This window comes from Anomaloglossus baeobatrachus, chromosome 12, assembly GCF_048569485.1.
Source record: "Anomaloglossus baeobatrachus isolate aAnoBae1 chromosome 12, aAnoBae1.hap1, whole genome shotgun sequence".
Lineage (NCBI taxonomy): Eukaryota > Metazoa > Chordata > Amphibia > Anura > Aromobatidae > Anomaloglossus > Anomaloglossus baeobatrachus.
In genome coordinates this window covers 8,037,168-8,063,286 of record NC_134364.1, presented here as the reverse complement: position 1 = coordinate 8,063,286, position 26,119 = coordinate 8,037,168, and positions in this window count along the sequence as shown.

Genomic DNA, 26,119 nt, shown 5'->3' with positions numbered 1-26,119 from the left:
GTTACTGCTGCTGAGCTTGCTGTTGAGCTAGCTGTTGCTGAGCTTCCTGTTGCTGCTCCTAAGCTTGCTGTTGCTGAGCTTGCTGTTGCTGAGCCTGCTCTTGCTGAGCTTGCTGTTGCTGAGCTTGCTGTTGCTGAGCTTGCTGTTGCTGCTGTTGAGCTTGCTATTGCTGAGCTTGCTGTTGCTGCTGTTTAGCTTACTGTTGCTGAGCTTGCTGTTGCTGAGCTTGCTGTTGCTACTGCTGAGCTTGCTGTTGCTGAGTTTGCTGTTGCTGCTGTTGAGCTTGCTGTTGCTGAGCTTGCTGTTGCTGCTGCTGAGCTTGCTGTTGCTGATCTTGCTGTTGCTGAGCTTGCTGTTGACCTGTTGCTGCTGCTGAGCTTGCTGTTGCTGAGCCTGCTCTTGCTGAGCTTGCTGTTGCTGCTGTTGAGCTTGCTGTTGATGAGCTTGCTGTTGCTGCTGCTGAGCTTGCTGTTGCTGCTCCTAAGCTTGCTGCTGCTGAGCTTGCTGTTGCTGAGCTTGCTGTTGCTACTGCTGAGCTTGCTGTTGCTGAGTTTGCTGTTGCTGCTTCTAAGCTTGCTGTTGCTGAGCCTGCTGTTGAGCTTGCTGTTGCTGAGCTTCCTGTTGCTGCTCCTAAGCTTGCTGCTGCTGAGCTTGCTGTTACTGCTGCTGAGCTTGCTGTTGAGCTTGCTGTTGCGGAGCTTCCTGTTGCTGCTCCTAAGCTTGCTGTTGCTGAGCTTGCTGTTGCTGAGCCTGCTCTTGCTGAGCTTGCTGTTGCTGAGCTTGCTGTTGCTGCTGTTGAGCTTGCTATTGCTGAGCTTGCTGTTGTTGCTGTTGAGCTTACTGTTGCTGAGCTTGCTGTTGGTGCTGCTGAGCTTGCTGTTGCTGAGGTTGCTGTTGCTACTGCTGAGCTTGCTGTTGCTGAGTTTGCTGTTGCTGCTGTTGAGCTTGCTGTTGCTGAGCTTGCTGTTGCTGCTGCTGAGCTTGCTGTTGCTGATCTTGCTGTTGCTGAGCTTGATGTTGACCTGTTGCTGCTGCTGAGCTTGCTGTTGCTGAGCTTGCTGCTGCTGAGCTTGCTGTTGCTGAGCCTGCTCTTGCTGAGCTTGCTGTTGCTGCTGTTGAGCTTGCTGTTGAGCTTGCTGTTGCTGCTGCTGAGCTTGCTGTTGCTGAGCTTGCTGTTGCTGCTCCTAAGCTTGCTGCTGCTGAGCTTGCTGTTGCTGAGCTTGCTGTTGCTACTGCTGAGCTTGCTGTTGCTGAGCTTGCTGTTGCTGCTGTTGAGCTTGCTGTTTCTGAGCTTGCTGTTGCTGCTGTTGAGCTTGCTGTTGTTGACCTTTCTGTTGCTGATGTTGAGCTTGCTGCTGCTGAGCTTTCTGTTGCTGAGCTTGCTGTTGCTACTGCTGAGCTTGCTGTTGCTGAGCTTGCTGTTGCTGCTGTTGAGCTTGTCGATGTTGAGCTTGCTGTTGCTGCTGTTGAGCTTGCTGTTGCTGAGCTTGTTGCTGTTGAGCTTGCCGTTGCTGAGCTTGCTGTTGCTGCTGTTGAACTTGCCGCTGTTGCTGCTGTTGAGCTTGCTGTTGCTGAGCTTGCTGCTGTTGAGCTTGCTGTTGCTGAGCTTGCTGTTGCTGAGCTTCCTGTTGCTGAGCCTGCTCTTGCTGAGCTTGCTGTTGCTGCTGTTGAGCTTGCTGTTGCTGAGCTTGCTGTTGCTGCTGTTGAGCTTGCCGATGTTGATCTTGCTGTTGCTGCTGTTGAGCTTGCTGTTGCTGAGCTTGCTGTTGCTGCTGTTGAGCTTGCCGATGTTGAGCTTGCTGTTGCTGCTGTTGAGCTTGCTGTTGCTGACCTTGCTGCTGTTGAGCTTGCTGTTGCTGAGCCTGCTCTTGCTGAGCTTGCTGTTGCTGCTGTTGAGCTTGCTGTTGAGCTTGCTGTTGCTGAGCTTGCTGTTGCTGCTGCTGAGCTTGCTGTTGCTGAGCTTGCTGTTGCTGCTGTTGAGCTTGCCGATGTTGAGCTTGCTGTTGCTGCTGTTGAGCTTGCTGTTGCTGAGCTTGCTGCTGCTGAGCTTGCTGTTGCTGAGCCTGCTCTTGCTGAGCTTGCTGTTGCTGCTGTTGAGCTTGCTGTTGCTGAGCTTGCTGTTGCTGCTGCTGAGCTTGCTGTTGCTGAGCTTGCTGTTGCTGCTCCTAAGCTTGCTGCTGCTGAGCTTGCTGTTGCTGAGCTTGCTGTTGCTACTGCTGAGCTTGCTGTTGCTGAGCTTGCTGTTGCTGCTGTTGAGCTTGCTGTTTCTGAGCTTGCAGTTGCTGCTGTTGAGCTTGCTGTTGTTGACCTTTCTGTTGCTGATGTTGAGCTTGCTGCTGCTGAGCTTTCTGTTGCTGAGCTTGCTGTTGCTACTGCTGAGCTTGCTGTTGCTGAGCTTGCTGTTGCTGCTGTTGAGCTTGCCGATGTTGAGCTTGCTGTTGCTGCTGTTGAGCTTGCTGTTGCTGAGCTTGTTGCTGTTGAGCTTGCCGTTGCTGAGCTTGCTGTTGCTGCTGTTGAACTTGCCGCTGTTGCTGCTGTTGAGCTTGCTGTTGCTGAGCTTGCTGCTGTTGAGCTTGCTGTTGCTGAGCTTGCTGTTGCTGAGCTTCCTGTTGCTGAGCCTGCTCTTGCTGAGCTTGCTGTTGCTGCTGTTGAGCTTGCTGTTGCTGAGCTTGCTGTTGCTGCTGTTGAGCTTGCCGATGTTGATCTTGCTGTTGCTGCTGTTGAGCTTGCTGTTGCTGAGCTTGCTGTTGCTGCTGTTGAGCTTGCCGATGTTGAGCTTGCTGTTGCTGCTGTTGAGCTTGCTGTTGCTGACCTTGCTGCTGTTGAGCTTGCTGTTGCTGAGCTTGCTGTTGCTGCTGTTGAGCTTGCCGATGTTGAGCTTGCTGTTGCTGCTGTTGAGCTTGCTGTTGCTGACCTTGCTGCTGTTGAGCTTGCTGTTGCTGAGCTTGCTGTTGCTGCTGTTGAGCTTGCCGATGTTGAGCTTGCTGTTGCTGCTGTTGAGCTTGCTGTTTCTGACCTTGCTGCTGTTGAGCTTGCTGTTGCTGAGCTTGCTGTTGCTGATGTTGAGCTTGCTGTTGCTGATGTTGAGCTTGCTGTTGCTGATGTTGAGCTTGCTGTTGCTGAGCTTGCTGTTGCTGCTGATGGATTTGTTCTTTCTGGATGTTGGCCTGGAAAAGCTGCTTGATTAGCTCCTCAGTTTGGTCCGTCTGTGGTTCCATACTTATGGCGCACTTCTCCCAGGACATGGAGATTGTCAGTAGCAATCACACGTGTTCCCTGGGAATCTTCCCCATGTTCTCCACCAGCTGTAAGATTCTGACCCGCGTGGGTGCAAGTTGGAGGAAGATTCAGGACTTCTCTGATTATATGACCGGCTGGTTTATTCACTCCTCAAACCATGTAGTAAAACAAACTGGAACAGCCTTCTTCTTCCAGCGCTAGGAGACAAACTGAATATAACAAGTCCATGTATCGCCGCCGCAGGGGTCGTCCGGCAGAAGATAATGTCCAGCGAGAGCAGCACTGCTGGAGGTCTGCACACCTCCACACACAGACACACCAGCAATTTCCCTCTGGTATCCCGCCCTGGGGTGGGGAGATGTGAGCCGTCATTGCCACCCATCTCACTGGCTGCTCATACACCCGGCATAGACACGCCCTATTAACCCTCTCAGCATTAACCTTGCTGGAGCCTGTTTCTGGGCTCATATCACCGAGGCTTTTAACCTCAATGATACATCTCTCCTCAATGAGTTTTCCATTGACCTTCAGATAAACAGCAGAAAGCAGCGACCCCTCCAGCAGAATAATCATAGGATTTGTCTTATCTCCATATATTTAGCTCAGAGCAGAGAAATGTATATAATGTTACTATTCTGATAGAAAGATAGAGAGATAGCGAGCGGCCGCAGCGGTCACCATGAGACGGCTAATGAAGGGTTACTTTACAGAGTGATAATAATGCTGTGTTTCTGTTATTATTATTACTATGATTTTCAGTTTTTAGAATAAAAGATAAACAGGAGGTAACTCAGGATCAGTAATGTATGTACACAGTGACTGCACCAGCAGAATAGTGAGTGCAGCTCTGGAGAATAATACAGGAGGTAACTCAGGATCAGTAATGTAATGTATGTACACAGTGACTGCACCAGCAGAATAGTGAGTGCAGCTCTGGAGCATAATACAGGAGGTAACTCAGGATCAGTAATGTAATGTATGTATACAGTGACTGCACCAGCAGAATAGTGAGTGCAGCTCTGGGGTATAATACAGGAGGTAACTCAGGATCAGTAATGTAATGTATGTATACAGTGACTGCACCAGCAGAATAGTGAGTGCAGCTCTGGAGAATAATACAGGAGGTAACTCAGGATCAGTAATGTAATGTATTTACACAGTGACTGCACCAGCAGAATAGTGAGTGCAGCTCTGGAGTATAATACAGGAGGTAACTCAGGATCAGTAATGTATGTACACAGTGACTGCACCAGCAGAATAGTGAGTGCAGCTCTGGAGTGTAATACAGGAGGGAACTCAGGACCAGTAATGTATGTACACAGTGACTGCACCAGCAGAATAGTGAGTGCAGCTCTGGAGTGTAATACAGGAGGTAACTCTGGATCAGTAATGTAATGTATGTACACAGTGACTGCACCAGCAGAATAGTGAGTGCAGCTCTGGAGTATAATACAGGAGGTAACTCTGGATCAGTAATGTAATGTATGTACACAGTGACTGCACCAGCAGAATAGTGAGTGCAGCTCTGGAGTGTAATACAGGAGGTAACTCTGGATCAGTAATGTAATGCACTTAGAAAATGACTTTACTTTTCATGCAAAGTATTTTAGAAAGAGCAAAAAATAAGAAATCTTTTTCAGAAGTGATTTAATTGTGTCTTGTAGGAATGATTGACATAAAGAGCAGTTGAGATGTGATGTGTAATCATTGCTGTCAGGCTGTAGCTTCATAGACTTGTAAATTTAGAATCTCTTTTTTACCCTTTTCGTTATATAATGTTCATTTTATCAAAATATATCAGTGAAGAGATTACGGCAGACGTCTCATTATCCCTTCATGACTGGGGCCTAAACGTATGCTCTGAATGTGGCGAGGGCTCAGATAACCCATCAGTTTGTCTCATGTAGTCAGATTTTCTGTCACTTGCCTCATTACCGTGGCCGTGTCCCCAGGTCACAGGCGGACAGCTCGTGCGATTATTTTATTCCTTGGAATCTTCTTTACAATTTTGCAAATCCCCTATACTGTTACAGATTTGGGTCTTTCTATTTAGTCTTTAAAAGAGGGCGTGGCTTATAGGACTAATTAGGGCGTATTTTTAGGCTTGTTCTGCATCTACACCCTGTGAGCCACGCCCTCTTGATAAAGACCATAAGACTTAGCACTAAATACGAGCACTAAAGCACTAAAAACTCGTATAGTTCCATATTTCCACGCAGTGGCGCACCAACACTATGGGACCTGTGAGCTGGGAGGTCCGCTGACCCAATGCCTGCTTTAGTTGGATGTGCGTTCGAGGGCGTGCATCTAGCTGAAATGCATTGCAGCACAGAGTGCCTGCTGTTTAAGGAAATGAATATTTACTGCTCCCCACGCCGATAATCCCGCCCACCTCTTGGCACTGAAGCCGCTGCTGAGAGGTGGGCGGGATAATGGGTGTGGGGAGCAGTGAATATTCATTCACTTTAATAGCAGCACACATGATCATCCAGCCACTGGCTTCCTGCAGCTGCTGGGCGATCACGTGTGCCTACTATTAATGAGAATTAATATTCACTGCTGCACACACCCATAACCCCGGACATGTGAAGCATCGAATATGCCGCAGCTAACGCTGGTGTAAGTAGACGCGCATGGCAGTGACATCATGCGCTGTGCCACTTACATGCTAAAGTCAGTTGCCAGCACTAGAGGAGCACATGGTGCACTGGGAAAGAGAAAGGAAGGTGAGTAGAATTGTTTATTTTGTTTTTTTACTATGTGCGGCGTGATGGTGAAATATATTCCAGAATGGGCCCAGGATATGGACAAATACAAGGATGGGGATAAATATACCAGGATGGGCTCATATATACCAGGATGAAGACAAATATACCAAGGTGTGGAAATACATACAAAGATGGGGACATATTTCAAGAGCGGCCCAGGATGGGAACATATACCAGGATAGAGACAAATATAACAGGAGGGGCTGAGAATGTGGATATATACCAGGAAGGGTCAAGGATGTGGACATCTATATTAGGAAGGGCCCAGGATTGGGACAAATATAACAAAAGGGGCCCAGGATGTGGTCATACACCAGGATTGACCCAGGATCGAGACATATATACCAGGATGGGGACAAATATACCAGGAGGAGTCCAGGATGTGGACATATACCTGGAAGGCCAGAATACACCCACATATACCAGGATGGGGACAAATATGTGGACATATACAGGATAGGCCCATGATGTGGATATACATCAGGATGGGCGCAGGATGTGGACATACATCAGGATGGGCCCAGGATGGAGACTTATATACCAAAATGGGGACATATATACCAATAGGGGCCCAGAATGGGGACATATACCAGGATGGGCCCAGGATGGGGAAAAATATACCAGGATGTGTAAGTTTCAGGTTTTTTTTTAATTTGTTTTAATGCTATCACTGTAGACCATGAAAGCCCCCAATGGAGTGGGAAGCCCCGCACAATCGCTCGGTTGCCCCTCCCCCCGCTCCTTATGCTGGATCTGTATCTCTGGAACTGCATGGCAGATTTCAGAAAAGAAAATAATTCTAGGGAGAATATGGAATAAGATAAGAGCAGAAACTCTCCACTTATGACCTGGTAACAGGTTCACTTTCACCAGCTAAACACAGCCGCAGCTGATGAACAGATCTGTCTGCTGGTTGCTACAATGTATCAGTTTTGAGTTCTAGTTCCTACAATTGTATCCAGTCGTCAGAGGAGAGCAATACTGCCGAATGCAGGATGTACAGAAGTTATTATTCACCAAAGTTATTGCAAATGCTAAGAGATTAAGATACAAAAGGTGCTTGAAAAGTTGTAAAACTCTTTGTTTACTCTGTGAATAAGTCTTATTTATATTAAACCGGTGACCCCCTAAGTAATTATCACAGGTACGACACCAAAACCAGGAGTAGGAGTGCCTAGACCGGCCCTCACACTAGGGATACGACGCTGTTCCTCAGCCCAGAGGTACGCCTGATGGTGGTGAGGTCTGGACCGCCAACATAGCCCTGACTGCTGTGTAGCCCTGGTCTAAGACCCCCTCTCCTCAACCACAGGGGAGGGCTGGGACAGGAGAAATTAACCTCACAAAAACCAACAGACAGGGAAAACCAAAGCTGAAACTCACTGAATGCACACACAGGGGAGAAGACAAATGTTCAGGGAGAAACAAAGAACAGGAAAGAAATAAATGACAAGGATATTTCCACTGCACACCCGATAGCATACAGCTGTTCACCAATAACTGGATCACCACACAGCAGGACTGGTATTGCTGGAGCAAAGCTAGAGATATAATCGTCATGTGAGGCTAGGTTCCACATTTTTATATGGCGGATGTGGCTGCGATAGGACATCAGCAACCTGTGACCCTGCAGCAGTTCACCAGCCAGCTGGAATTAACTCCTGCTAAACCGATGACCAGAGAGCACTAAACAGTCGACGCACGACCCCGGCAAAGCAACTAAGAAGCATCAGGTTTCTTGCCAGATTCTGCAATGTGAACAGAGCCTGAAGCCGCCATGACACCTAGTGAGAGGGGAGCAGAACACTTTGTATCCACTTGAGATTACATAAGAAGTTCTATAACTTCAGGACACAAAATATGAAGTGTTGCACTTGGGTGGGCGACAGCCCTTATCTGCCTCGGTGACAGCCATTGCCTGTCCGTGCCCCCCATAGCCCTCTCCTTATCCCGCCAGCCGTCACCACCGCTCCCTATCTGCCCTCGGATCTGACCGCCGCCTGCGCCTGTCTGAGGTTTGCTTTATTCAGAGGTTTGCTGTTACATTGTGTCAGCTCAGGATAAATACTTTATTGTCATGTAAATTATATTATGTCAACCGAGAAGAAAAGTGGAGCTGTAAGGAGGCGCAGAGGACGGCGGAGCCGGTGTGGGGGCCGCGCAGCACCACGGACAGCACTTACACTCCGGAGCCCCATCCTCTTCCCACACTGAGGGATGTAATTGCACTTCATGTTCTTTCATGGTCAGGTTTTAAGATGAATTATGAAGCTGTATACAAACGATGCTGTTGCCACATACATTAAAAGCAAATTACGGCCCCGAGACAGATGACATAATTACGCCGCTGCCTGACGGATAATCGATAAACTCCAAAGTGCAGGCAAAATAATTGAAAAAATGACTTTGGAGTGGTTAAAATGCCGGGGCCAAAAATAACCTTTGAGTTACAAATGATTTGAATAAATGCCAATTATTGTATTGTGGGCTGTCAGGCGGCCGGTCTGTAATAATTCATTATTCATTATCCATCAGGCGGGGGGGAGTAACCCTTTCATGGCTTCAGGGTCATTGTATGTTCTGCGCTCCCGGCTTATATCCCACAAGATGAAAATTATTATCTCATATTACTCAATCATGACACAGAGCAGATGAGCTCAGGGGGCTCGGAGCAAAAGCGGACACACGAGACGGGAAACACTGCACGGGACACACTAAACAGGACACACTAAACAGGACACATGAAAGAGGACACACTACAGGACACACAACAGGAGAAACACGGCACGGGACACACAAGATGGGAAACAGCACGGGACACACTAAACAGGACACATGAGAGAGGACACACTACAGGACACACAACAGGAGAAACACGGCACGGGACATACAAGATGGGAAACAGCACGGGACACACTAAACAGGACAAATGAGAGAGGACACACACTACAGGACACACAACAGGAGAAACATGGCACGGGACACATGAGATGGGAAACACTAAACAGGACACACAACAGGAGAAACACGACAGGACACAACACGGGGCACACTAAACAGGACACATGAGAGGGGACACACACTACAGGACACACAACAGGAGAAACACGGCACGGGACACACGATATGGGAAACACAGCACAGGACACAACACGGGACACACTAAACAGGACACATGAGAGGGGACACACACTACAGGACACACAACAGGAGAAACACGGCACGGGACACACGATATGGGAAACACAGGACACAACACGGGACACACTAAACAGGACACATGAGAGGGGACACACACTACAGGACACACAACAGGAGAAACATGGCACGAGACACACGAGATGGGAAACACTAAACAAACAGGACACACTAAACAGGACACACTAAACAGGACACACAACAGGAGAAACACGACACAGGACACAACACGGGGCACACTAAACAGGACACATGAGAGGGGACACACACTACAGGACACACAACAGGAGAAACAGCACGGGACACACGATATGGGAAACACAGCACAGGACACACGATATGGGAAACACAGCACAGGACACAGCACGGGACACACTAAACAGGACACATGAGAGAGGACACACTACAGGACACACAACAGGAGAAACACGGCACGGAACATACAAGATGGGAAACAGCACGGGACACACTAAACAGGACAAATGAGAGAGGACACACACTACAGGACACACAACAGGAGAAACATGGCACGGGACACATGAGATGGGAAACACTAAACAGGACACACAACAGGAGAAACACGACACAGGACACAACACGGGGCACACTAAACAGGACACATGAGAGGGGACACACTACAGGACACACAACAGGAGAAACACGGCACGGGACACACGATATGGGAAACACAGCACAGGACACAACACGGGACACACTAAACAGGACACATGAGAGGGGACACACACTACAGGACACACAACAGGAGAAACAGCACGGGACACACAATATGGGAAACACAGCACAGGACACACGATATGGGAAACACAGCACAGGACACAGCACGGGACACACTAAACAGGACACATGAGAGGGGACACACACTACAGGACACACAAAAGGATAAACACGGCACGGGACACACAAGATGGGAAACACAGCACGGGACACAACACGGGACACACGAAACAGGACAGACAACAGGAGAAACACGGCATGGGACACACGAGATGGGAAACAGGACACAACACAGGACACACTAAACAGGACAAATGAGAGAGGACACACACTACAGGATACACAACAGGAGAAACATGGCACGGGACACACGAGATGGGAAACACTAAACAGGACACACAACAGGAGAAACACGACACAGGACACAACACGGGGCACACTAAACAGGACACATGAGAGGGGACACACTACAGGACACACAACAGGAGAAACACGGCACGGGACACACGATATGGGAAACACAGCACAGGACACAACACGGGACACACTAAACAGGACACATGAGAGGGGACACACACTACAGGACACACAACAGGAGAAACAGCACGGGACACACAATATGGGAAACACAGCACAGGACACACGATATGGGAAACACAGCACAGGACACAGCACGGGACACACTAAACAGGACACATGAGAGGGGACACACACTACAGGACACACAAAAGGATAAACACAGCACGGGACACACTAAACAGGACACATGAGAGAGGACACACTACAGGACACACAACAGGAGAAACACGGCACGGAACATACAAGATGGGAAACAGCACGGGACACACTAAACAGGACAAATGAGAGAGGACACACACTACAGGACACACAACAGGAGAAACATGGCACGGGACACATGAGATGGGAAACACTAAACAGGACACACAACAGGAGAAACACGACACAGGACACAACACGGGGCACACTAAACAGGACACATGAGAGGGGACACACTACAGGACACACAACAGGAGAAACACGGCACGGGACACACGATATGGGAAACACAGCACAGGACACAACACGGGACACACTAAACAGGACACATGAGAGGGGACACACACTACAGGACACACAACAGGAGAAACAGCACGGGACACACAATATGGGAAACACAGCACAGGACACACGATATGGGAAACACAGCACAGGACACAGCACGGGACACACTAAACAGGACACATGAGAGGGGACACACACTACAGGACACACAAAAGGATAAACACGGCACGGGACACACAAGATGGGAAACACAGCACGGGACACAACACGGGACACACGAAACAGGACAGACAACAGGAGAAACACGGCATGGGACACACGAGATGGGAAACAGGACACAACACAGGACACACTAAACAGGACAAATGAGAGAGGACACACACTACAGGATACACAACAGGAGAAACATGGCACGGGACACACGAGATGGGAAACACTAAACAGGACACACTAAACAGGACACACTAAACAGGACACACACGACACAGGACACACAACAGGAGAAACACGACACAGGACACAACACGGGGCACACTAAACAGGACACATGAGAGGGGACACACACAACAGGACACACAACAGGAGAAACACGGCACGGGACACACGATATGGGAAACACAGCACAGGACACAACACGGGACACACTAAACAGGACACATGAGAGGGGACACACACTACAGGACACACAAAAGGATAAACACGGCACGGGACACACAAGATGGGAAACACAGCACGGGACACAACACGGGACACACGAAACAGGACAGACAACAGGAGAAACACGGCATGGGACACACGAGATGGGAAACACGGCACAGGACACAACAGAGGACACACTAAACAGGACACATGAGAGGGGACACACACTACAGGACACAACAGGATAAACATGGCACGGGACACACGATGGGAAACACGGCCCGAGACACAACACGGGACACACGAAACAGGACAGACAACAGGAGAAAGACAGCACGGGACACACGAGATGAGAAACATGGCACAGGACACAACACAGGACACACTAAATAGGACACATGAGAGGGGACACACACTACAAGGCACACAACAGGAGAAACGCGGGACGGGACATAACACAGGACACACTAAACAGGACACATGAGAGGGGACACACACTACAGGACACAACAGGATAAACATGGCACGGGACACACACACACACACACTACAGGACACACAACAGGAAAAATACGGCACGGGACACATGACAGTGGAGAAAATATACAGCACACAAGACAAGAGGCACACGGCACAGGACACACAACAGGGGACACACCATGCACGACACACACTACAGGAAACACGACAGGAGAAACACGGCACTGACACACGACAGGGGACAGCAAGCAGAGATAACAATGGAGGAACTGACACACAGAGGCCGGGAGAAAGTCACAGAGGCGTCTGTGATACATTGTCAGCTTCATTTATACAACAGTGAATATATAACTGCTGGACTATTATACATATACTGTACTATACTAAGTCATCATCCGATATTATACTGTACACTATGCAGTAATATTGTACTGTACCACTATACGGTAATATTATCCTGTTCATTATTTGGTACTATTATATACCACTATATGGTAATATATTGTACAGCATATGTGATCTATGTGTCATCATACGACATTATACTCTACATGGTATTGCGCTACACCACTATATATTATACCGTACATTATATAGTGACATATGGTATCACACAGTATTATACTGTACATTATGCGGTATTATACTACACCACTATATGATATTATACTGTACATTAGTGACATATGGTATCATACAGTATTATACTGTACATTATGCGGTATTATTATACTACACCACTATATGGCATTATTATACTGTAGATTATGAGGTATTATTGTACTACCCTACTATATGGTAATATTATACTTTACATTATATGGTGATATATGGTATATGGTATTATACTGTACATTATGGAGTTCTATTATACTACACATTACAGCATTATTATACGGTGACATTATGTGGTATCAGTGTACGGTATTATTGATCCTACATTATATTATACAATTATACGGCATTATACTACGCCATTTCATCATTACATTGTATTGTACGGTATTATTGACCCTCACGTTGTATTGTATCATTATATTGTTTATTATACGGTCAGTTTAATCTTATCCATATGGATTCCTCCAACCGAAATAAAATATAGTAGTTTCTCTTATTTAAAAAATGAGGTGGACCCCTGAATGTGAATCCCCCCGTCCGTCGGTCTGTCCCCTCTGGCTGCTGATTTTGTCCTGCTCTTCCCTTTGATGCATTATTAATAGGTCCTGATTCAGCTCCGTTATCTCCTAATTAAGCCGGGAGGTTTCAGTTCTTATTTGCAGATCGTCGCCCCCGTATTAGAACGGTTCTGTATCAGGCGAAGAACAAAGAACAGAAAGGTCGCCCCGCGATCCCGGGGGGGGTCATTCTTCAGAGGGATCACAGCTTCTTTTTATCATAATGTTACCCTGAGTTTTGCTGAATTCCCTGATGTCTCCATTCAAACACGACCCCACCAGAGGCTCCAAAAAGCCGGAGACAAAAGGGAAGGGGGCGTCCTGACCGTGGGGGTCCCTAAAAGATGCATGGCGCCAGATGTCCTCCCCCAATCCCATGTGGACTAATTATCATCTGTAGAAATGTTATAATATTTTAGTAACCAATTAAAGGGGTAAACGCCATCTACTGAGGGTCCGAGGGGCGCAGAACTTGGGGGCACCACTGTGCAATCACCCGCCGGGACCATCATAGATTCATTGTAACAGATCGGAGAAAAGGTAACATATGTGCAACCTGCTGCTCGGGGTCCAGACGGTGAGGGACCACCGCAACGCTGGATGCGGCTTTACTGGGGCCGAGATAATGAATGAGACCACTGGATATTAGAGAGACCCCAGGGAGCGCACGATGCTGAGATATTGGGGAGCAGAGACCCCACATTTGTTACAGTATCAAATCTCCAAAAATCCACAGTGAATTGCTGTGACCTGATTAGCTCATCTCCAATCTCAGCCCCTTACGTTGCAGAGTGCCCTGGACCCTGCCACTCCAGATACAGATGACCCCAGTGCCCCGGGCCCTGCCACTCCAGATACAGATGACCCCAGTGCCCCGGGCCCTGCCACTCCAGATACAGATGACCCCAGTGCCCCGGACCCTGCCACTCCAGATACAGATGACCCCAGTGCCCCGGACCCTGCCACTCCAGACACAGATGACCCCAGTGCCCCGGACCCTGCCACTCCAGATACAGATGACCCCAGTGCCCCGGACCCTTCCACTCCAGATACAGATGACCCCAGTGCCCCGGACCCTGCCACTCCAGATACAGATGACCCCAGTGCCCCAGACCCTGCCACTCCAGATACAGATGACCCCAGTGCCCCGGACCCTGCCACTCCAGATACAGATGACCCCAGTGCCCCGGACCCTGCCACTCCAGATACAGATGACCCCAGTGCCCCGGACCCTGCCACTCCAGATACAGATGACCCCAATGCCCCAGACCCTGCCACTCCAGATACAGATGACCCCAGTGCCCCGGACCCTGCCACTCCAGATACAGATGACCCCAGTGCCCCGGACCCTGCCACTCCAGATACAGATGACCCCAGTGCCCCGGACCCTGCCACTCCAGATACAGATGACCCCAGTGCCCCGGACCCTGCCACTCCAGATACAGATGACCCCAGTGCCCCGGACCCTGCCACTCCAGATACAGATGACCCCAGTGCCCCGGACCCTGCCACTCCAGATACAGATGACCCCAGTGCCCCGGACCCTGCCACTCCAGATACAGATGACCACAGTGCCTCGGACCCTGCCACTCCAGATACAGATGACCCCAGTGCCCCGGACCCTGCCACTCCAGATACAGATGACCCCAGTGCCCTGGACCCTGCCACTCCAGATACAGATGACCCCAGTGCCCTGGACCCTGCCACTCCAGATACAGATGACCCCAGTGCCCCGGATCTTGTCTGCTCCGGATGTAGATGACCCCAGTGCCCCGGACCCTGCCACTCCGGATACAGATGACCCCAGTGCCCCGGACCCTGCCACTCCAGATACAGATGACCCCAGTGCCCTGGACCCTGCCACTCCAGATACAGATGACCCCAGTTCCCCGGACCCTGCCACTCCAGATACAGATGACCCCAGTGCCCTGGACCCTGCCACTCCAGATACAGATGACCCCAGTTCCCCGGACCCTGCCACTCCAGATACAGATGACCCCAGTGCCCCGGACCCTGCCACTCCAGATACAGATGACCCCAGTGCCCCGGATCTTGTCTGCTCCGGATGTAGATGACCCCAGTGCCCCGGACCCTGCCACTCCGGATACAGATGACCCCAGTGCCCCGGACCCTGCCACTCCGGATACAGATGACCCCAGTGCCCTGGACCCTGCCACTCCAGATACAGATGACCCCAGTTCCTCGGACCCTGCCACTCCGGATACAGATGACCCCAATGCCCCGGACCCTGCCCGCTCTGGATACAGATGACCCCAGTTCCTCTGACCCTGCCACTCCAGATACAGATGACCCCAGTGCCCCGGATCTTGTCTGCTACGGATGTAGATGACCCCAGTGCCCCGAACCCTGCCACTCCGGATACAGATGACCCCAGTGCCCCGGACCCTGCCACTCCGGATACAGATGACCCCAGTGCCCCGGACCCTGCCACTCCGGATACAGATGACCCCAGTGCCCTGGACCCTGCCACTCCAGATACAGATGACCCCAGTTCCTCGGACCCTGCCACTCCGGATACAGATGACCCAATGCCCCGGACCCTGCCCGCTCTGGATACAGATGACCCCAGTGCCCCGGACCCTGCCGCTCCGAATACAGATGACCCCAGTTTCCTGCACCATACTGCTCCGGATACAGATGACGCCAGTTGCCCGGACCCTGCCCGCTCCGGATACAGATGTCCCCAGTTTCCTGCACCATACTGCTCCGGATACAGATGACCCCAGTTCCCCGGACCCTGCCCGCTCCGGATACAGATGACCCCAGTTTCCTGCACCATACTGCTCCGGATACAGATGACCCCAGTGCCCCGGACCCTGCCACTCCGGATACAGATGACCCCAGTTCCTCGGACCCTGCCACTCCGGATACAGATGGCCCCAGTTTCCTGCACCATACTACTCCGGATACAGATGACCCCAGTTGCCCGGACCCTGCCCGCTCCGGGTACAGATGACCCCAGTTCCTCGGACCCTGCCACTCCGGATACAGATGTCCCCAGTTTCCTGCACCATACTGCTCCGGATACAGATGACCCCAGTTCCCCGGACCCTGCCACTCCGGATACAGATGGCCCCAGTTTCTTGCACCATACTGCTCCGGATACAGATGACCCCAGTTGCCCGGACCCTGCCCGCTCCGGGTACAGATGACCCCAGTGCCCCGGACCCTGCCACTCCAGATACAGATGACCCCAGTGCCCCGAACCCTGCCACTCCGGAAACAGATGACCCCAGTGCCCCGAACTCTGCCACTCCGGATACAGATGACCCCAGTGCCCCGGACCCTGCCACTCCAGATACAGATGACCCCAGTTCCTCGGACCCTGCCACTCCGGATACAGATGACCCCAATGCCCCGGACCCTGCCCGCTCTGGATACAGATGACCCCAGTGCCCCGGACCCTGCCGCTCCGGATACAGATGACCCCAGTTTCCTGCACCATACTGCTCTGGATACAGATGACGCCAGTTGCCCGGACCCTGCCCGCTCCGGATACAGATGTCCCCAGTTTCCTGCACCATACTGCTCCGGATACAGATGACCCCAGTTCCCCGGACCCTGCCCGCTCCGGATACAGATGACCCCAGTGTCCTAGACCCTGCCCGCTCCAGATACAGATGTTTCCTGCACCATACTGCTCCGGATACAGATGACCCCAGTGCCCCGGACCCTGCCCGCTCCAGATACAGATGTCCCCAGTTTCCTGCACCATACTGCTCCGGATACAGATGACGCCAGTTGCCCGGACCCTGCCCGCTCCGGATACAGATGTCCCCAGTTTCCTGCACCATACTGCTCCGGATACAGATGACCCCAGTGCCCCGGACCCTGCCCGCTCCAGATACAGATGTCCCCAGTTTCCTGCACCAAACTGCTCCGGATACAGATGACCCCAGTTCACCGGACCCTGCCCGCTCCGGATACAGATGACTCGAATGCCCTGGACCCTGCCACTCCGGATACAGATGACCCCAGTTTCCTGCACCATACTGCTCCGGATACAGATGACCCCAATGCCCCGGACCCTGCCCGCTCCGGATACAGATGACCCCAATGCCCCGGACCCTGCCACTCCGGATACAGATGACCCCAGTTTCCTGCACCATACTGCTCCGGATACAGATGACCCCAATGCCCCGGACCCTGCCCGCTCCGGATACAGATGACCCCAATGCCCCGGACCCTGCCACTCCGGATACAGATGACCCCAGTTTCCTGCACCATACTGCTCCGGATAGAGATGACCCCAATGCCCCGGACCCTGCCACTCCGGATACAGATGACCCCAGTTTCCTGCACCATACTGCTCCGGATACAGATGACCCCAGTTGCCCGGACCCTGCCCGCTCCGGATACAGATGACCCCAATTTCCCGGACCCTGCCCGCTCCGGATCCAGATAACCCCAGTGCCCCGGACACTGCCTCTCTGGATACAGGTGACCCCAGTTCCCCGGACCCTGCCCACTCCGGATACAGATGACCCCAGTTTCCTGCACCATACTGCTCCGGATACAGATGACCCCAGTTTCCTGCACCATACTGCTCCGGATAGAGATGACCCCAATGCCCCGGACCCTGCCACTCCGGATACAGATGACCCCAGTTCCTCGGACCCTGCCACTCTGGATACAGATGGCCCCAGTTTCCTGCACCATACTGCTCCGGATACAGATGACCCCAGTTGCCCGGACCCTGCCCGCTCCGGGTACAGATGACCCCGCAGCAGACGCTTGCAGATTCACCGCTGATACTAAACTCATCGTGAATGGAGGAGACAGAAGCTTTGAAAGTTGCAGTGAAAGTTGTTAAATGGAGAACTGCTCTGGGGAAGTCTCTTAAATCTCGCTAAGTAGGTCTGAATCCTGGAATTGAACACTTCAAGGTGTTCGGGCGCAGCGCTCCGTCTGGGGTCAGGCAAGGTTGGAGAAGCACTTATGTTTTGGTGGAAGCTATCTCCACAATAAAGCGGTGATGTAGTGTCTGATTCCGCCGCGCCGCTATCTGATGCTCTTCGCTTTGACGCGGCTTTATTGTTAATGACTTAATAAAAGGCTGTTCTGCTGGGAGCTGACAACGATGACACCGCGCCGGCCTCACCGCCATCGCCGCAGACGGAGACATTTCATCAAGACTTAACCCTTCCTTCTCCTCGGGGCCACAGAACTTTTCCACTGAGTCTTTAAAGTTTGAGAGACTCTTTGTAAAGTGTCCGGGACGATCAGTCCTGAATACGGCGGAGGAGCAACTCACATATACGTCTTATGGAAGCCCCAAACGCAAGCCACAAAGTACGCAGCTACTGACTCCCATTACAAAAACCCCTCCCCCCCAAAAAAAGGATATAAATACAGGGGCATGCAACAAAAGGTGAACCCTAAAATGAGCTCCCTGCCATATCGGGGACTGTTCACCATGCGCCGTCCTCTGTGTATATGATGAATTCCACTATTTCTGGCCAATATAAGACCTATATCCAGCATCGTTCATACGTTTTCACCTCTGTGGGCTCTACCTCTAATTCTCAGGTGTCATTAAGATAGGATAGTGAGTGCAGAGTCGCTGCTATGATATCTCCTATACACAACACACAGATGAGGGATTCCTGTCTCTGTGTACAACATGTTCAGAAGCAGCAGCAGCAGCATGGAGGACATTATACAGCAGCAGCATGGAGGAAATTGTACAGCAGCAGCATGGAGGACATTGTACAGCAGCAGCATGGAGGACATTGTACAGCAGCAGCATGGAGGACGTTGTACAGCAGCAGCATGGAGGATGTTATACAGCAGCAGCATGGAGGACGTTATACAGCAGCAGCATGGAGGACATTATACAGCAGCAGCATGGAGGACATTATACAGCAGCAGCATGGAGGACATTATACAGCAGCAGCATGGAGGACATTATACAGCAGCAACATGGAGGACATTATACAGCAGCAGCATGGAGGACATTATACAGCAGCAGCATGGAGGACATTATACAGCAGCAGTATGGAGGACATTATGCAGCAGCAGCATGGAGGACATTATACAGCAGCAGCATGGAGGACATTATACACCAGCAGCATGGAGGACATTATACAGCAACATGGAGGACATTATACAGCAACATGGAGGACATTATACAGCAGCAGCATGGAGGACACTATACACCAGCAGCATGGTGGACATTATACAGCAGCAGCATGGAGGACGTTATACAGAAGCAGCATGGAGGACATTATACAGCAGCAGCATGGAGGACATTATACAGCAGCAGCATGGAGGACATTATACAGCAGCAGCATGGAGGACATTATACAGAAGCAGCATGGAGGACATTATACAGCAGCAGCATGGAGGACATTATACAGCAGCATGGAGGACATTATACAGAAGCAGCATGGAGGACATTATACAGCAGCATGGAGGACATTATACAGCAGCAGTATGGAGGACATTATATAGCAGTATGGAGGACATTATACAGCAGCAGCATGGAGGACATTATACAGCAGCATGGAGGACATTATACAGCAGCAGTATGGAGGACATTATATAGCAGTATGGAGGACATTATACAGCAGCAGCATGGAGGACATTATACAGAAGCAGCATGGAGGACATTATACAGCAGCAGCATGGTGGACATTATACAGCAGCAGCATGGTGGACATTATACAGTGGTTCTGAATCCAGTTCAGATGTGAGATAAAACACTAACTATAAACAGTGTCTCTACGTGAATCTGACCTACCCCATACTCTTCCTCTCCATTGACTTCAATAGGCAGCGGTAATCTGTACCCTCAGTGAGCTCGCTGTCCATATAAGACATAACTGAATTGTTTTTCCAGTGTGGAGTTCAGGAGGTCGGGAGGAGAGGTAACTCCTAAGTGGAGAAAGAAGCAGATTTCTATGGTGAGATATATTATGAGGTTTCTTATATTCATCGTCATCCATGTTTAGTGAGCGAGTGCCGCATCAATCTATCTAAGCAGAGATGTCATCCAGACGCCAGGAAGATCGGGAGCTGTCACAAATGTCTTATTGGTTGTGACTCAGTTTTTCCCAGTGACTGATAGAATAATTCTTGCATGTTTCTTCTTACAAATCTGAACGCAACGAACGGTTCATGGATTTATATTTACTGGGTGCTTTGAATTGGAAATGTGAACAATCTAGGCCTTGCACAGATGTGTGTCTCGTTACAGTGTATCAGCTCTAGAACAGTGAAAAGCACCGAGCAGCTGATCAGGAATCGCTCTCCGCCTCTGCAGGTTATTAAGACATGTTCCGGGGATCTATGCAGGGGCTGAGGGACCTGATACAAATGTTGTGATAGGAACCAGGCGCTTTAAATATGTAACTAAAAATATTACCAAATATTTCAAACTTGGCCACCAATTAAGCTATCTTCATATTGGAGGGGATGAGGGAGGCTCAGCAGACATCCACGCCGAGTGCAGCTGAGGAGACAGAAGCACGCAGCGCACCGCTCCCGTCTGAGCACGCAGCGCACCGCTCCCGTCTGAGCACGCAGCGCACCGCTCCCGTCTGAGCACGCAGCGCACCGCTCCCGTCTGAGCACGCAGCGCACCGCTCCCGTCTGAGCACGCAGCGCACCGCTCCCGTCTGAGCACGCAGCGCACCGCTCCCGTCTGAGCACGCAGCGCACCGCTCCCGTCTGAGCACGCAGCGCACCGCTCCCGTCTGAGCACGCAGCGCACCGCTCCCGTCTGAGCACGCAGCTCCCAGCTCCCGTCTGAGCACGCAGCTCCCAGCTCCCGTCTGAGCACGCAGCTCACTGGTCCTATCTGAGCATGCCGCTCCCCGCTCCTGTCTGAGTATGCAGCTTACCACTCCTGTCTGAGTACGTAGCTGCGTGCTCAAACAGAAGTGGGGAGCTGTGTGCTTAGACAGGAGCGGGGAGCTGCATGCTCAGACAGGAGAGGGGAGCGTTGTGCTCAGACAGGAGCGGGGGGCTGCGTGCTCAGACAGGAGCGGGGGGCTGCGTGCTCAGACAGGAGCGGGGGGCTGCGTGCTCAGACAGGAGTGGGGGGCTGCGTGCTCAGACAGGAGCGGGGGGCTGCTTGCTCAGACAGGAGCGGGGGGCTGCATGCTCAGACAGGAGCGGGGGGCTGCATGCTCAGACAGGAGCGGGGGGCTGCATGCTCAGACAGGAGCGGGGGGCTGCATGCTCAGACAGGAGCGGGGGGCTGCATGCTCAGACAGGAGCGGGGGGCTGCGTGCTCAGACAGGAGCGGGGGGGCTGCGTGCACAGACAGGAGCGGGGGGCTGCGTGCACAGACAGGAGCGGGGGGCTGCGTGCACAGACAGGAGCGGGGGGCTGCGTGCACAGACAGGAGCGGGGGGCTGCGTGCACAGACAGGAGCGGGGGGCTGCGTGCACAGACAGGAGCTGGGGGCTGCGTGCACAGACAGGAGCGGGGGGCTGCGTGCACAGACAGGAGCGGGGGGCTGCGTGCACAGACAGGAGCGGGGGGCTGCGTGCACAGACAGGAGCGGGGGGCTGCGTGCACAGACAGGAGCGGGGGGCTGCGTGCACAGACAGGAGCGGGGGGCTGCATGTTGAGTGAATGGTAGAAGTCTCAGAATCCAGACCCTTATCAATGGGCAGGAAATTAAAGCACCTTCCAATAATATGCTTTAAGCTTAGTTTACGTTTCACCAGTGATTCGTGTAAGTCACTGTCACTTTGCAGATATCTTCAAAATAATAAAAAAACGTAAACACAAAATCAATTACAAAGTTGCAGAACTTTTCATGATATTAAACCAGATCCAAACATTTAAGAGAGTTGTCAAAAGGCCACATCATGGAGCTACTAGAAAAGTCTATGATGGTAAATCCCCGCTCAGTTTTATTCTGATCCAAATGATTTTTTTCTTTCACAGTAAAATTACAAAGCGTTTTCTTATAAGATCTATAACTCAACAACAAAGAGCAGCATCAAAAAATCAATTTTTCCAAATAAATTTTACTTCTACTGTGAGCTGAAAACAATGGCGAGCGGGCGGGGGAGGGGGTGATATTGGCCTCACATTGGGCTTGTCTGTAATTACAATCCCTGCGTGATATGAGGAGAATGGTGGACACTTTATGCGCGGCCTTTATTACATTTCAATGGGGAACATAGGTGTAAAAAACAGAATATTTGTGTTCTTCCCGACTACAATCAGAAAGAAAATTGATTCCAAAGTTAAAAAAAAAACAAGAACAAAACAAAAGAGACGGAGAAATTAATAGATTTTCCTGAATCGTTATATTTTTAGACATTTCGCTGTCTGATCCACGGCGGAAGCACAATAGGCACATGATGGGCTGCAGCGGCTGTCACCTGTGCAGGCAAAATAAATGGCCGCTCATTGTTACTACACTTCATCTGTGAAAACCTGCCCACCTTATAACTACACAACCATAGCAGCCCTGGAAGTACGAGAAGTATGGGAAGTATTAGGATGAGAAGTATTAGGGTGAAAAGTATACAAACTAACAGTACGAGAAGTATTAGGATGAGAAGTATACAAACTAACAGTACGAGAAGTATTAGGGTGAGAAGTATAAAAACTATCAGTATGGGAAGTATTAGGATGAGAAGTATACAAACTATCAGTATGAGAAGTATTAGGATGAGAAGTATACAAACTATCAGTATGAGAAGTATTAGGATGAGAAGTATACAAACTATCAGTATGAGAAGTATTATGATGAGAAGTATACAAACTATCAGTATGGGAGGTATTAAGATGAGAAGTATACAAACTATCAGTACGAGAAGTATTAGGATGAGAAGTATACAAACTATCAGTATGAGAAGTATACAAACTATCAGTACAAGAAGTATTAGGATGAGAAGTATACAAACTATCAATATGAGAAGTATTAGGATGAGAAGTATACAAACTGTCAGTATGGGAGGTATTAGGATGAGAAGTATACAAACTAACAGTACGAGAAGTATTATGGTGAGAAATATACAAACTATCAGTATGGGAAGTATTAGGATGAGAAATATACAAACTATCAGTATGAGAGGTATTAGGATGAGAAGTATTAGGGTGCGAAATATACAAACTATCAGTATGGAAAGTATTAGGATGAGAAGTATGCAAACTATCAGTACGAGAGGTATTAGGATGAGAAGTATACAAACTATCAATATGAGAAGTATTAGGGTGCGAAATATACAAACTATCAGTATGGGAAGTATTAGGATGAGAAGTATACAAACTATCAATATGAGAAGTATTAGGGTGCGAAATATACAAACTATCAGTACGAGAGGTATTAGGATGAGAAGTATGCAAACTATCAATATGAGAAGTATTAGGGTGCGAAATATACAAACTATCAGTATGGGAAGTATTAGGATGAGAAGTATACAAACTATCAGTATGGGAAGTATTAGGATGAGAAATATACAAGCTATCAATATGAGAAGTATTAGGATGAGAAGTATACAAACTATCAGTATGAGAGGTATTGGGATGAGAAGTATACATACTATCAGTATGGGAAGTATTAGGATGAGAAATATACAAACTATCAGTATGAGAGGTATTAGGGTGAGAAGTATACAAACTATCAGTATGAGAGGTATTTGGATGAGAAGTATACAAACTATCAGTATGAGAGGTATTAGGGTGAGAAGTATACAAACTATCAGTATGGGAAGTATTAGGATGAGAAGTATACAAACTATCAGTATGAGAGGTATTAGGATGAGAAATATACAAACTATCAGTATGGGAAGTATTAGGATGAGAAATATACAAACTATCAGTATGAGAGGTATTAGGATGAGAAATATACAAACTATCAGTATGAGAGGTATTAGGATGAGAAATATACAAACTATCAGTATGGGAAGTATTAGGATGAGAAATATACAAACTATCAGTATGAGAGGTATTAGGATGAGAAATATACAAACTATCAGTATGAGAGGTATTAGGATGAGAAATATACAAACTATCAGTATGGGAAGTATTAGGATGAGAAGTATACAAACTATCAGTATGAGAGGTATTAGGATGAGAAGTATACAAACTATTAGTATGAGAGGTATTAGGATGAGAAATATACAAACTATCAGTATGAGAGGTATTAGGATGAGAAGTATACAAACTATCAGTATGAGAGGTATTAGGATGAGAAGTATACCAACTATCAGTATGGGAAGTATTAGGATGAGAAATATACAAACTATCAGTATGGGAAGTATTAGGATGAGAAGTATACAAACTATCAGTATGAGAAGTATTAGGGTGAGAAGTATACAAACTATCAGTATGAGAGGTATTAGGATGAGAAGTATACAAACTATCAGTATGAGAGGTATTAGGATGAGAAATATACAAACTATCAGTATGGGAAGTATTAGGATGAGAAGTATACAAACTATCAGTATGAGAAGTATTAGGGTGAGGAGTATACAAACTATCAGTATGGGAAGTATTAGGATGAGAAATATACAAACTATCAGTATGAGAGGTATTAGGATGAGAAGTATGGGAGTATCAGTATGAGAAGTATTAGGGTGCGAAATATACAAACTATCAGTATGGAAAGTATTAGGATGAGAAGTATACAAACTATCAGTATGAGAGGTATTAGGATGAGAAGTATACAAACTATCAGTATGAGAAGTATTAGGGTGAGAAATATACAAACTATCAGTATGGGAAGTATTAGGATGAGAAGTATACAAACTATCAGTATGAGAGGTATTAGGATGAGAAATATACAAACTATCAGTATGGGAAGTATTAGGATGAGAAATATACAAACTATCAGTATGAGAGGTATTAGGATGAGAAATATACAAACTATCAGTATGAGAGGTATTAGGATGAGAAATATACAAACTATCAGTATGGGAAGTATTAGGATGAGAAATATACAAACTATCAGTATGAGAGGTATTAGGATGAGAAATATACAAAACTATCAGTATGAGAGGTATTAGGATGAGAAATATACAAACTATCAGTATGGGAAGTATTAGGATGAGAAGTATACAAACTATCAGTATGAGAGGTATTAGGATGAGAAGTATACAAACTATTAGTATGAGAGGTATTAGGATGAGAAATATACAAACTATCAGTATGAGAGGTATTAGGATGAGAAGTATACAAACTATCAGTATGAGAGGTATTAGGATGAGAAGTATACCAACTATCAGTATGGGAAGTATTAGGATGAGAAATATACAAACTATCAGTATGGGAAGTATTAGGATGAGAAGTATACAAACTATCAGTATGAGAAGTATTAGGGTGAGAAGTATACAAACTATCAGTATGAGAGGTATTAGGATGAGAAGTATACAAACTATCAGTATGAGAGGTATTAGGATGAGAAATATACAAACTATCAGTATGGGAAGTATTAGGATGAGAAGTATACAAACTATCAGTATGAGAAGTATTAGGGTGAGGAGTATACAAACTATCAGTATGAGAAGTATTAGGGTGAGAAGTATACAAACTATCAGTATGAGAGGTATTAGGGTGAGAAGTATACAAACTATCAGTATGAGAGGTATTAGGATGAGAAGTTTACATACTATCAGTATGGGAAGTAATAGGATGAGAAATATACAAACTATCAGTATGAGAAGTATTAGGATGAGAAGTATGGGAGTATCAGTATGAGAAGTATTAGGATGAGAAATATACAAACTATCAGTATGAGAGGTATTAGTACCGTATGAAATGTATTTGTGTGAAGTTTATTTGTATAAAGTATTTATATAAGTTTAATTACTTTGGGAGGTATTGTATAAATAG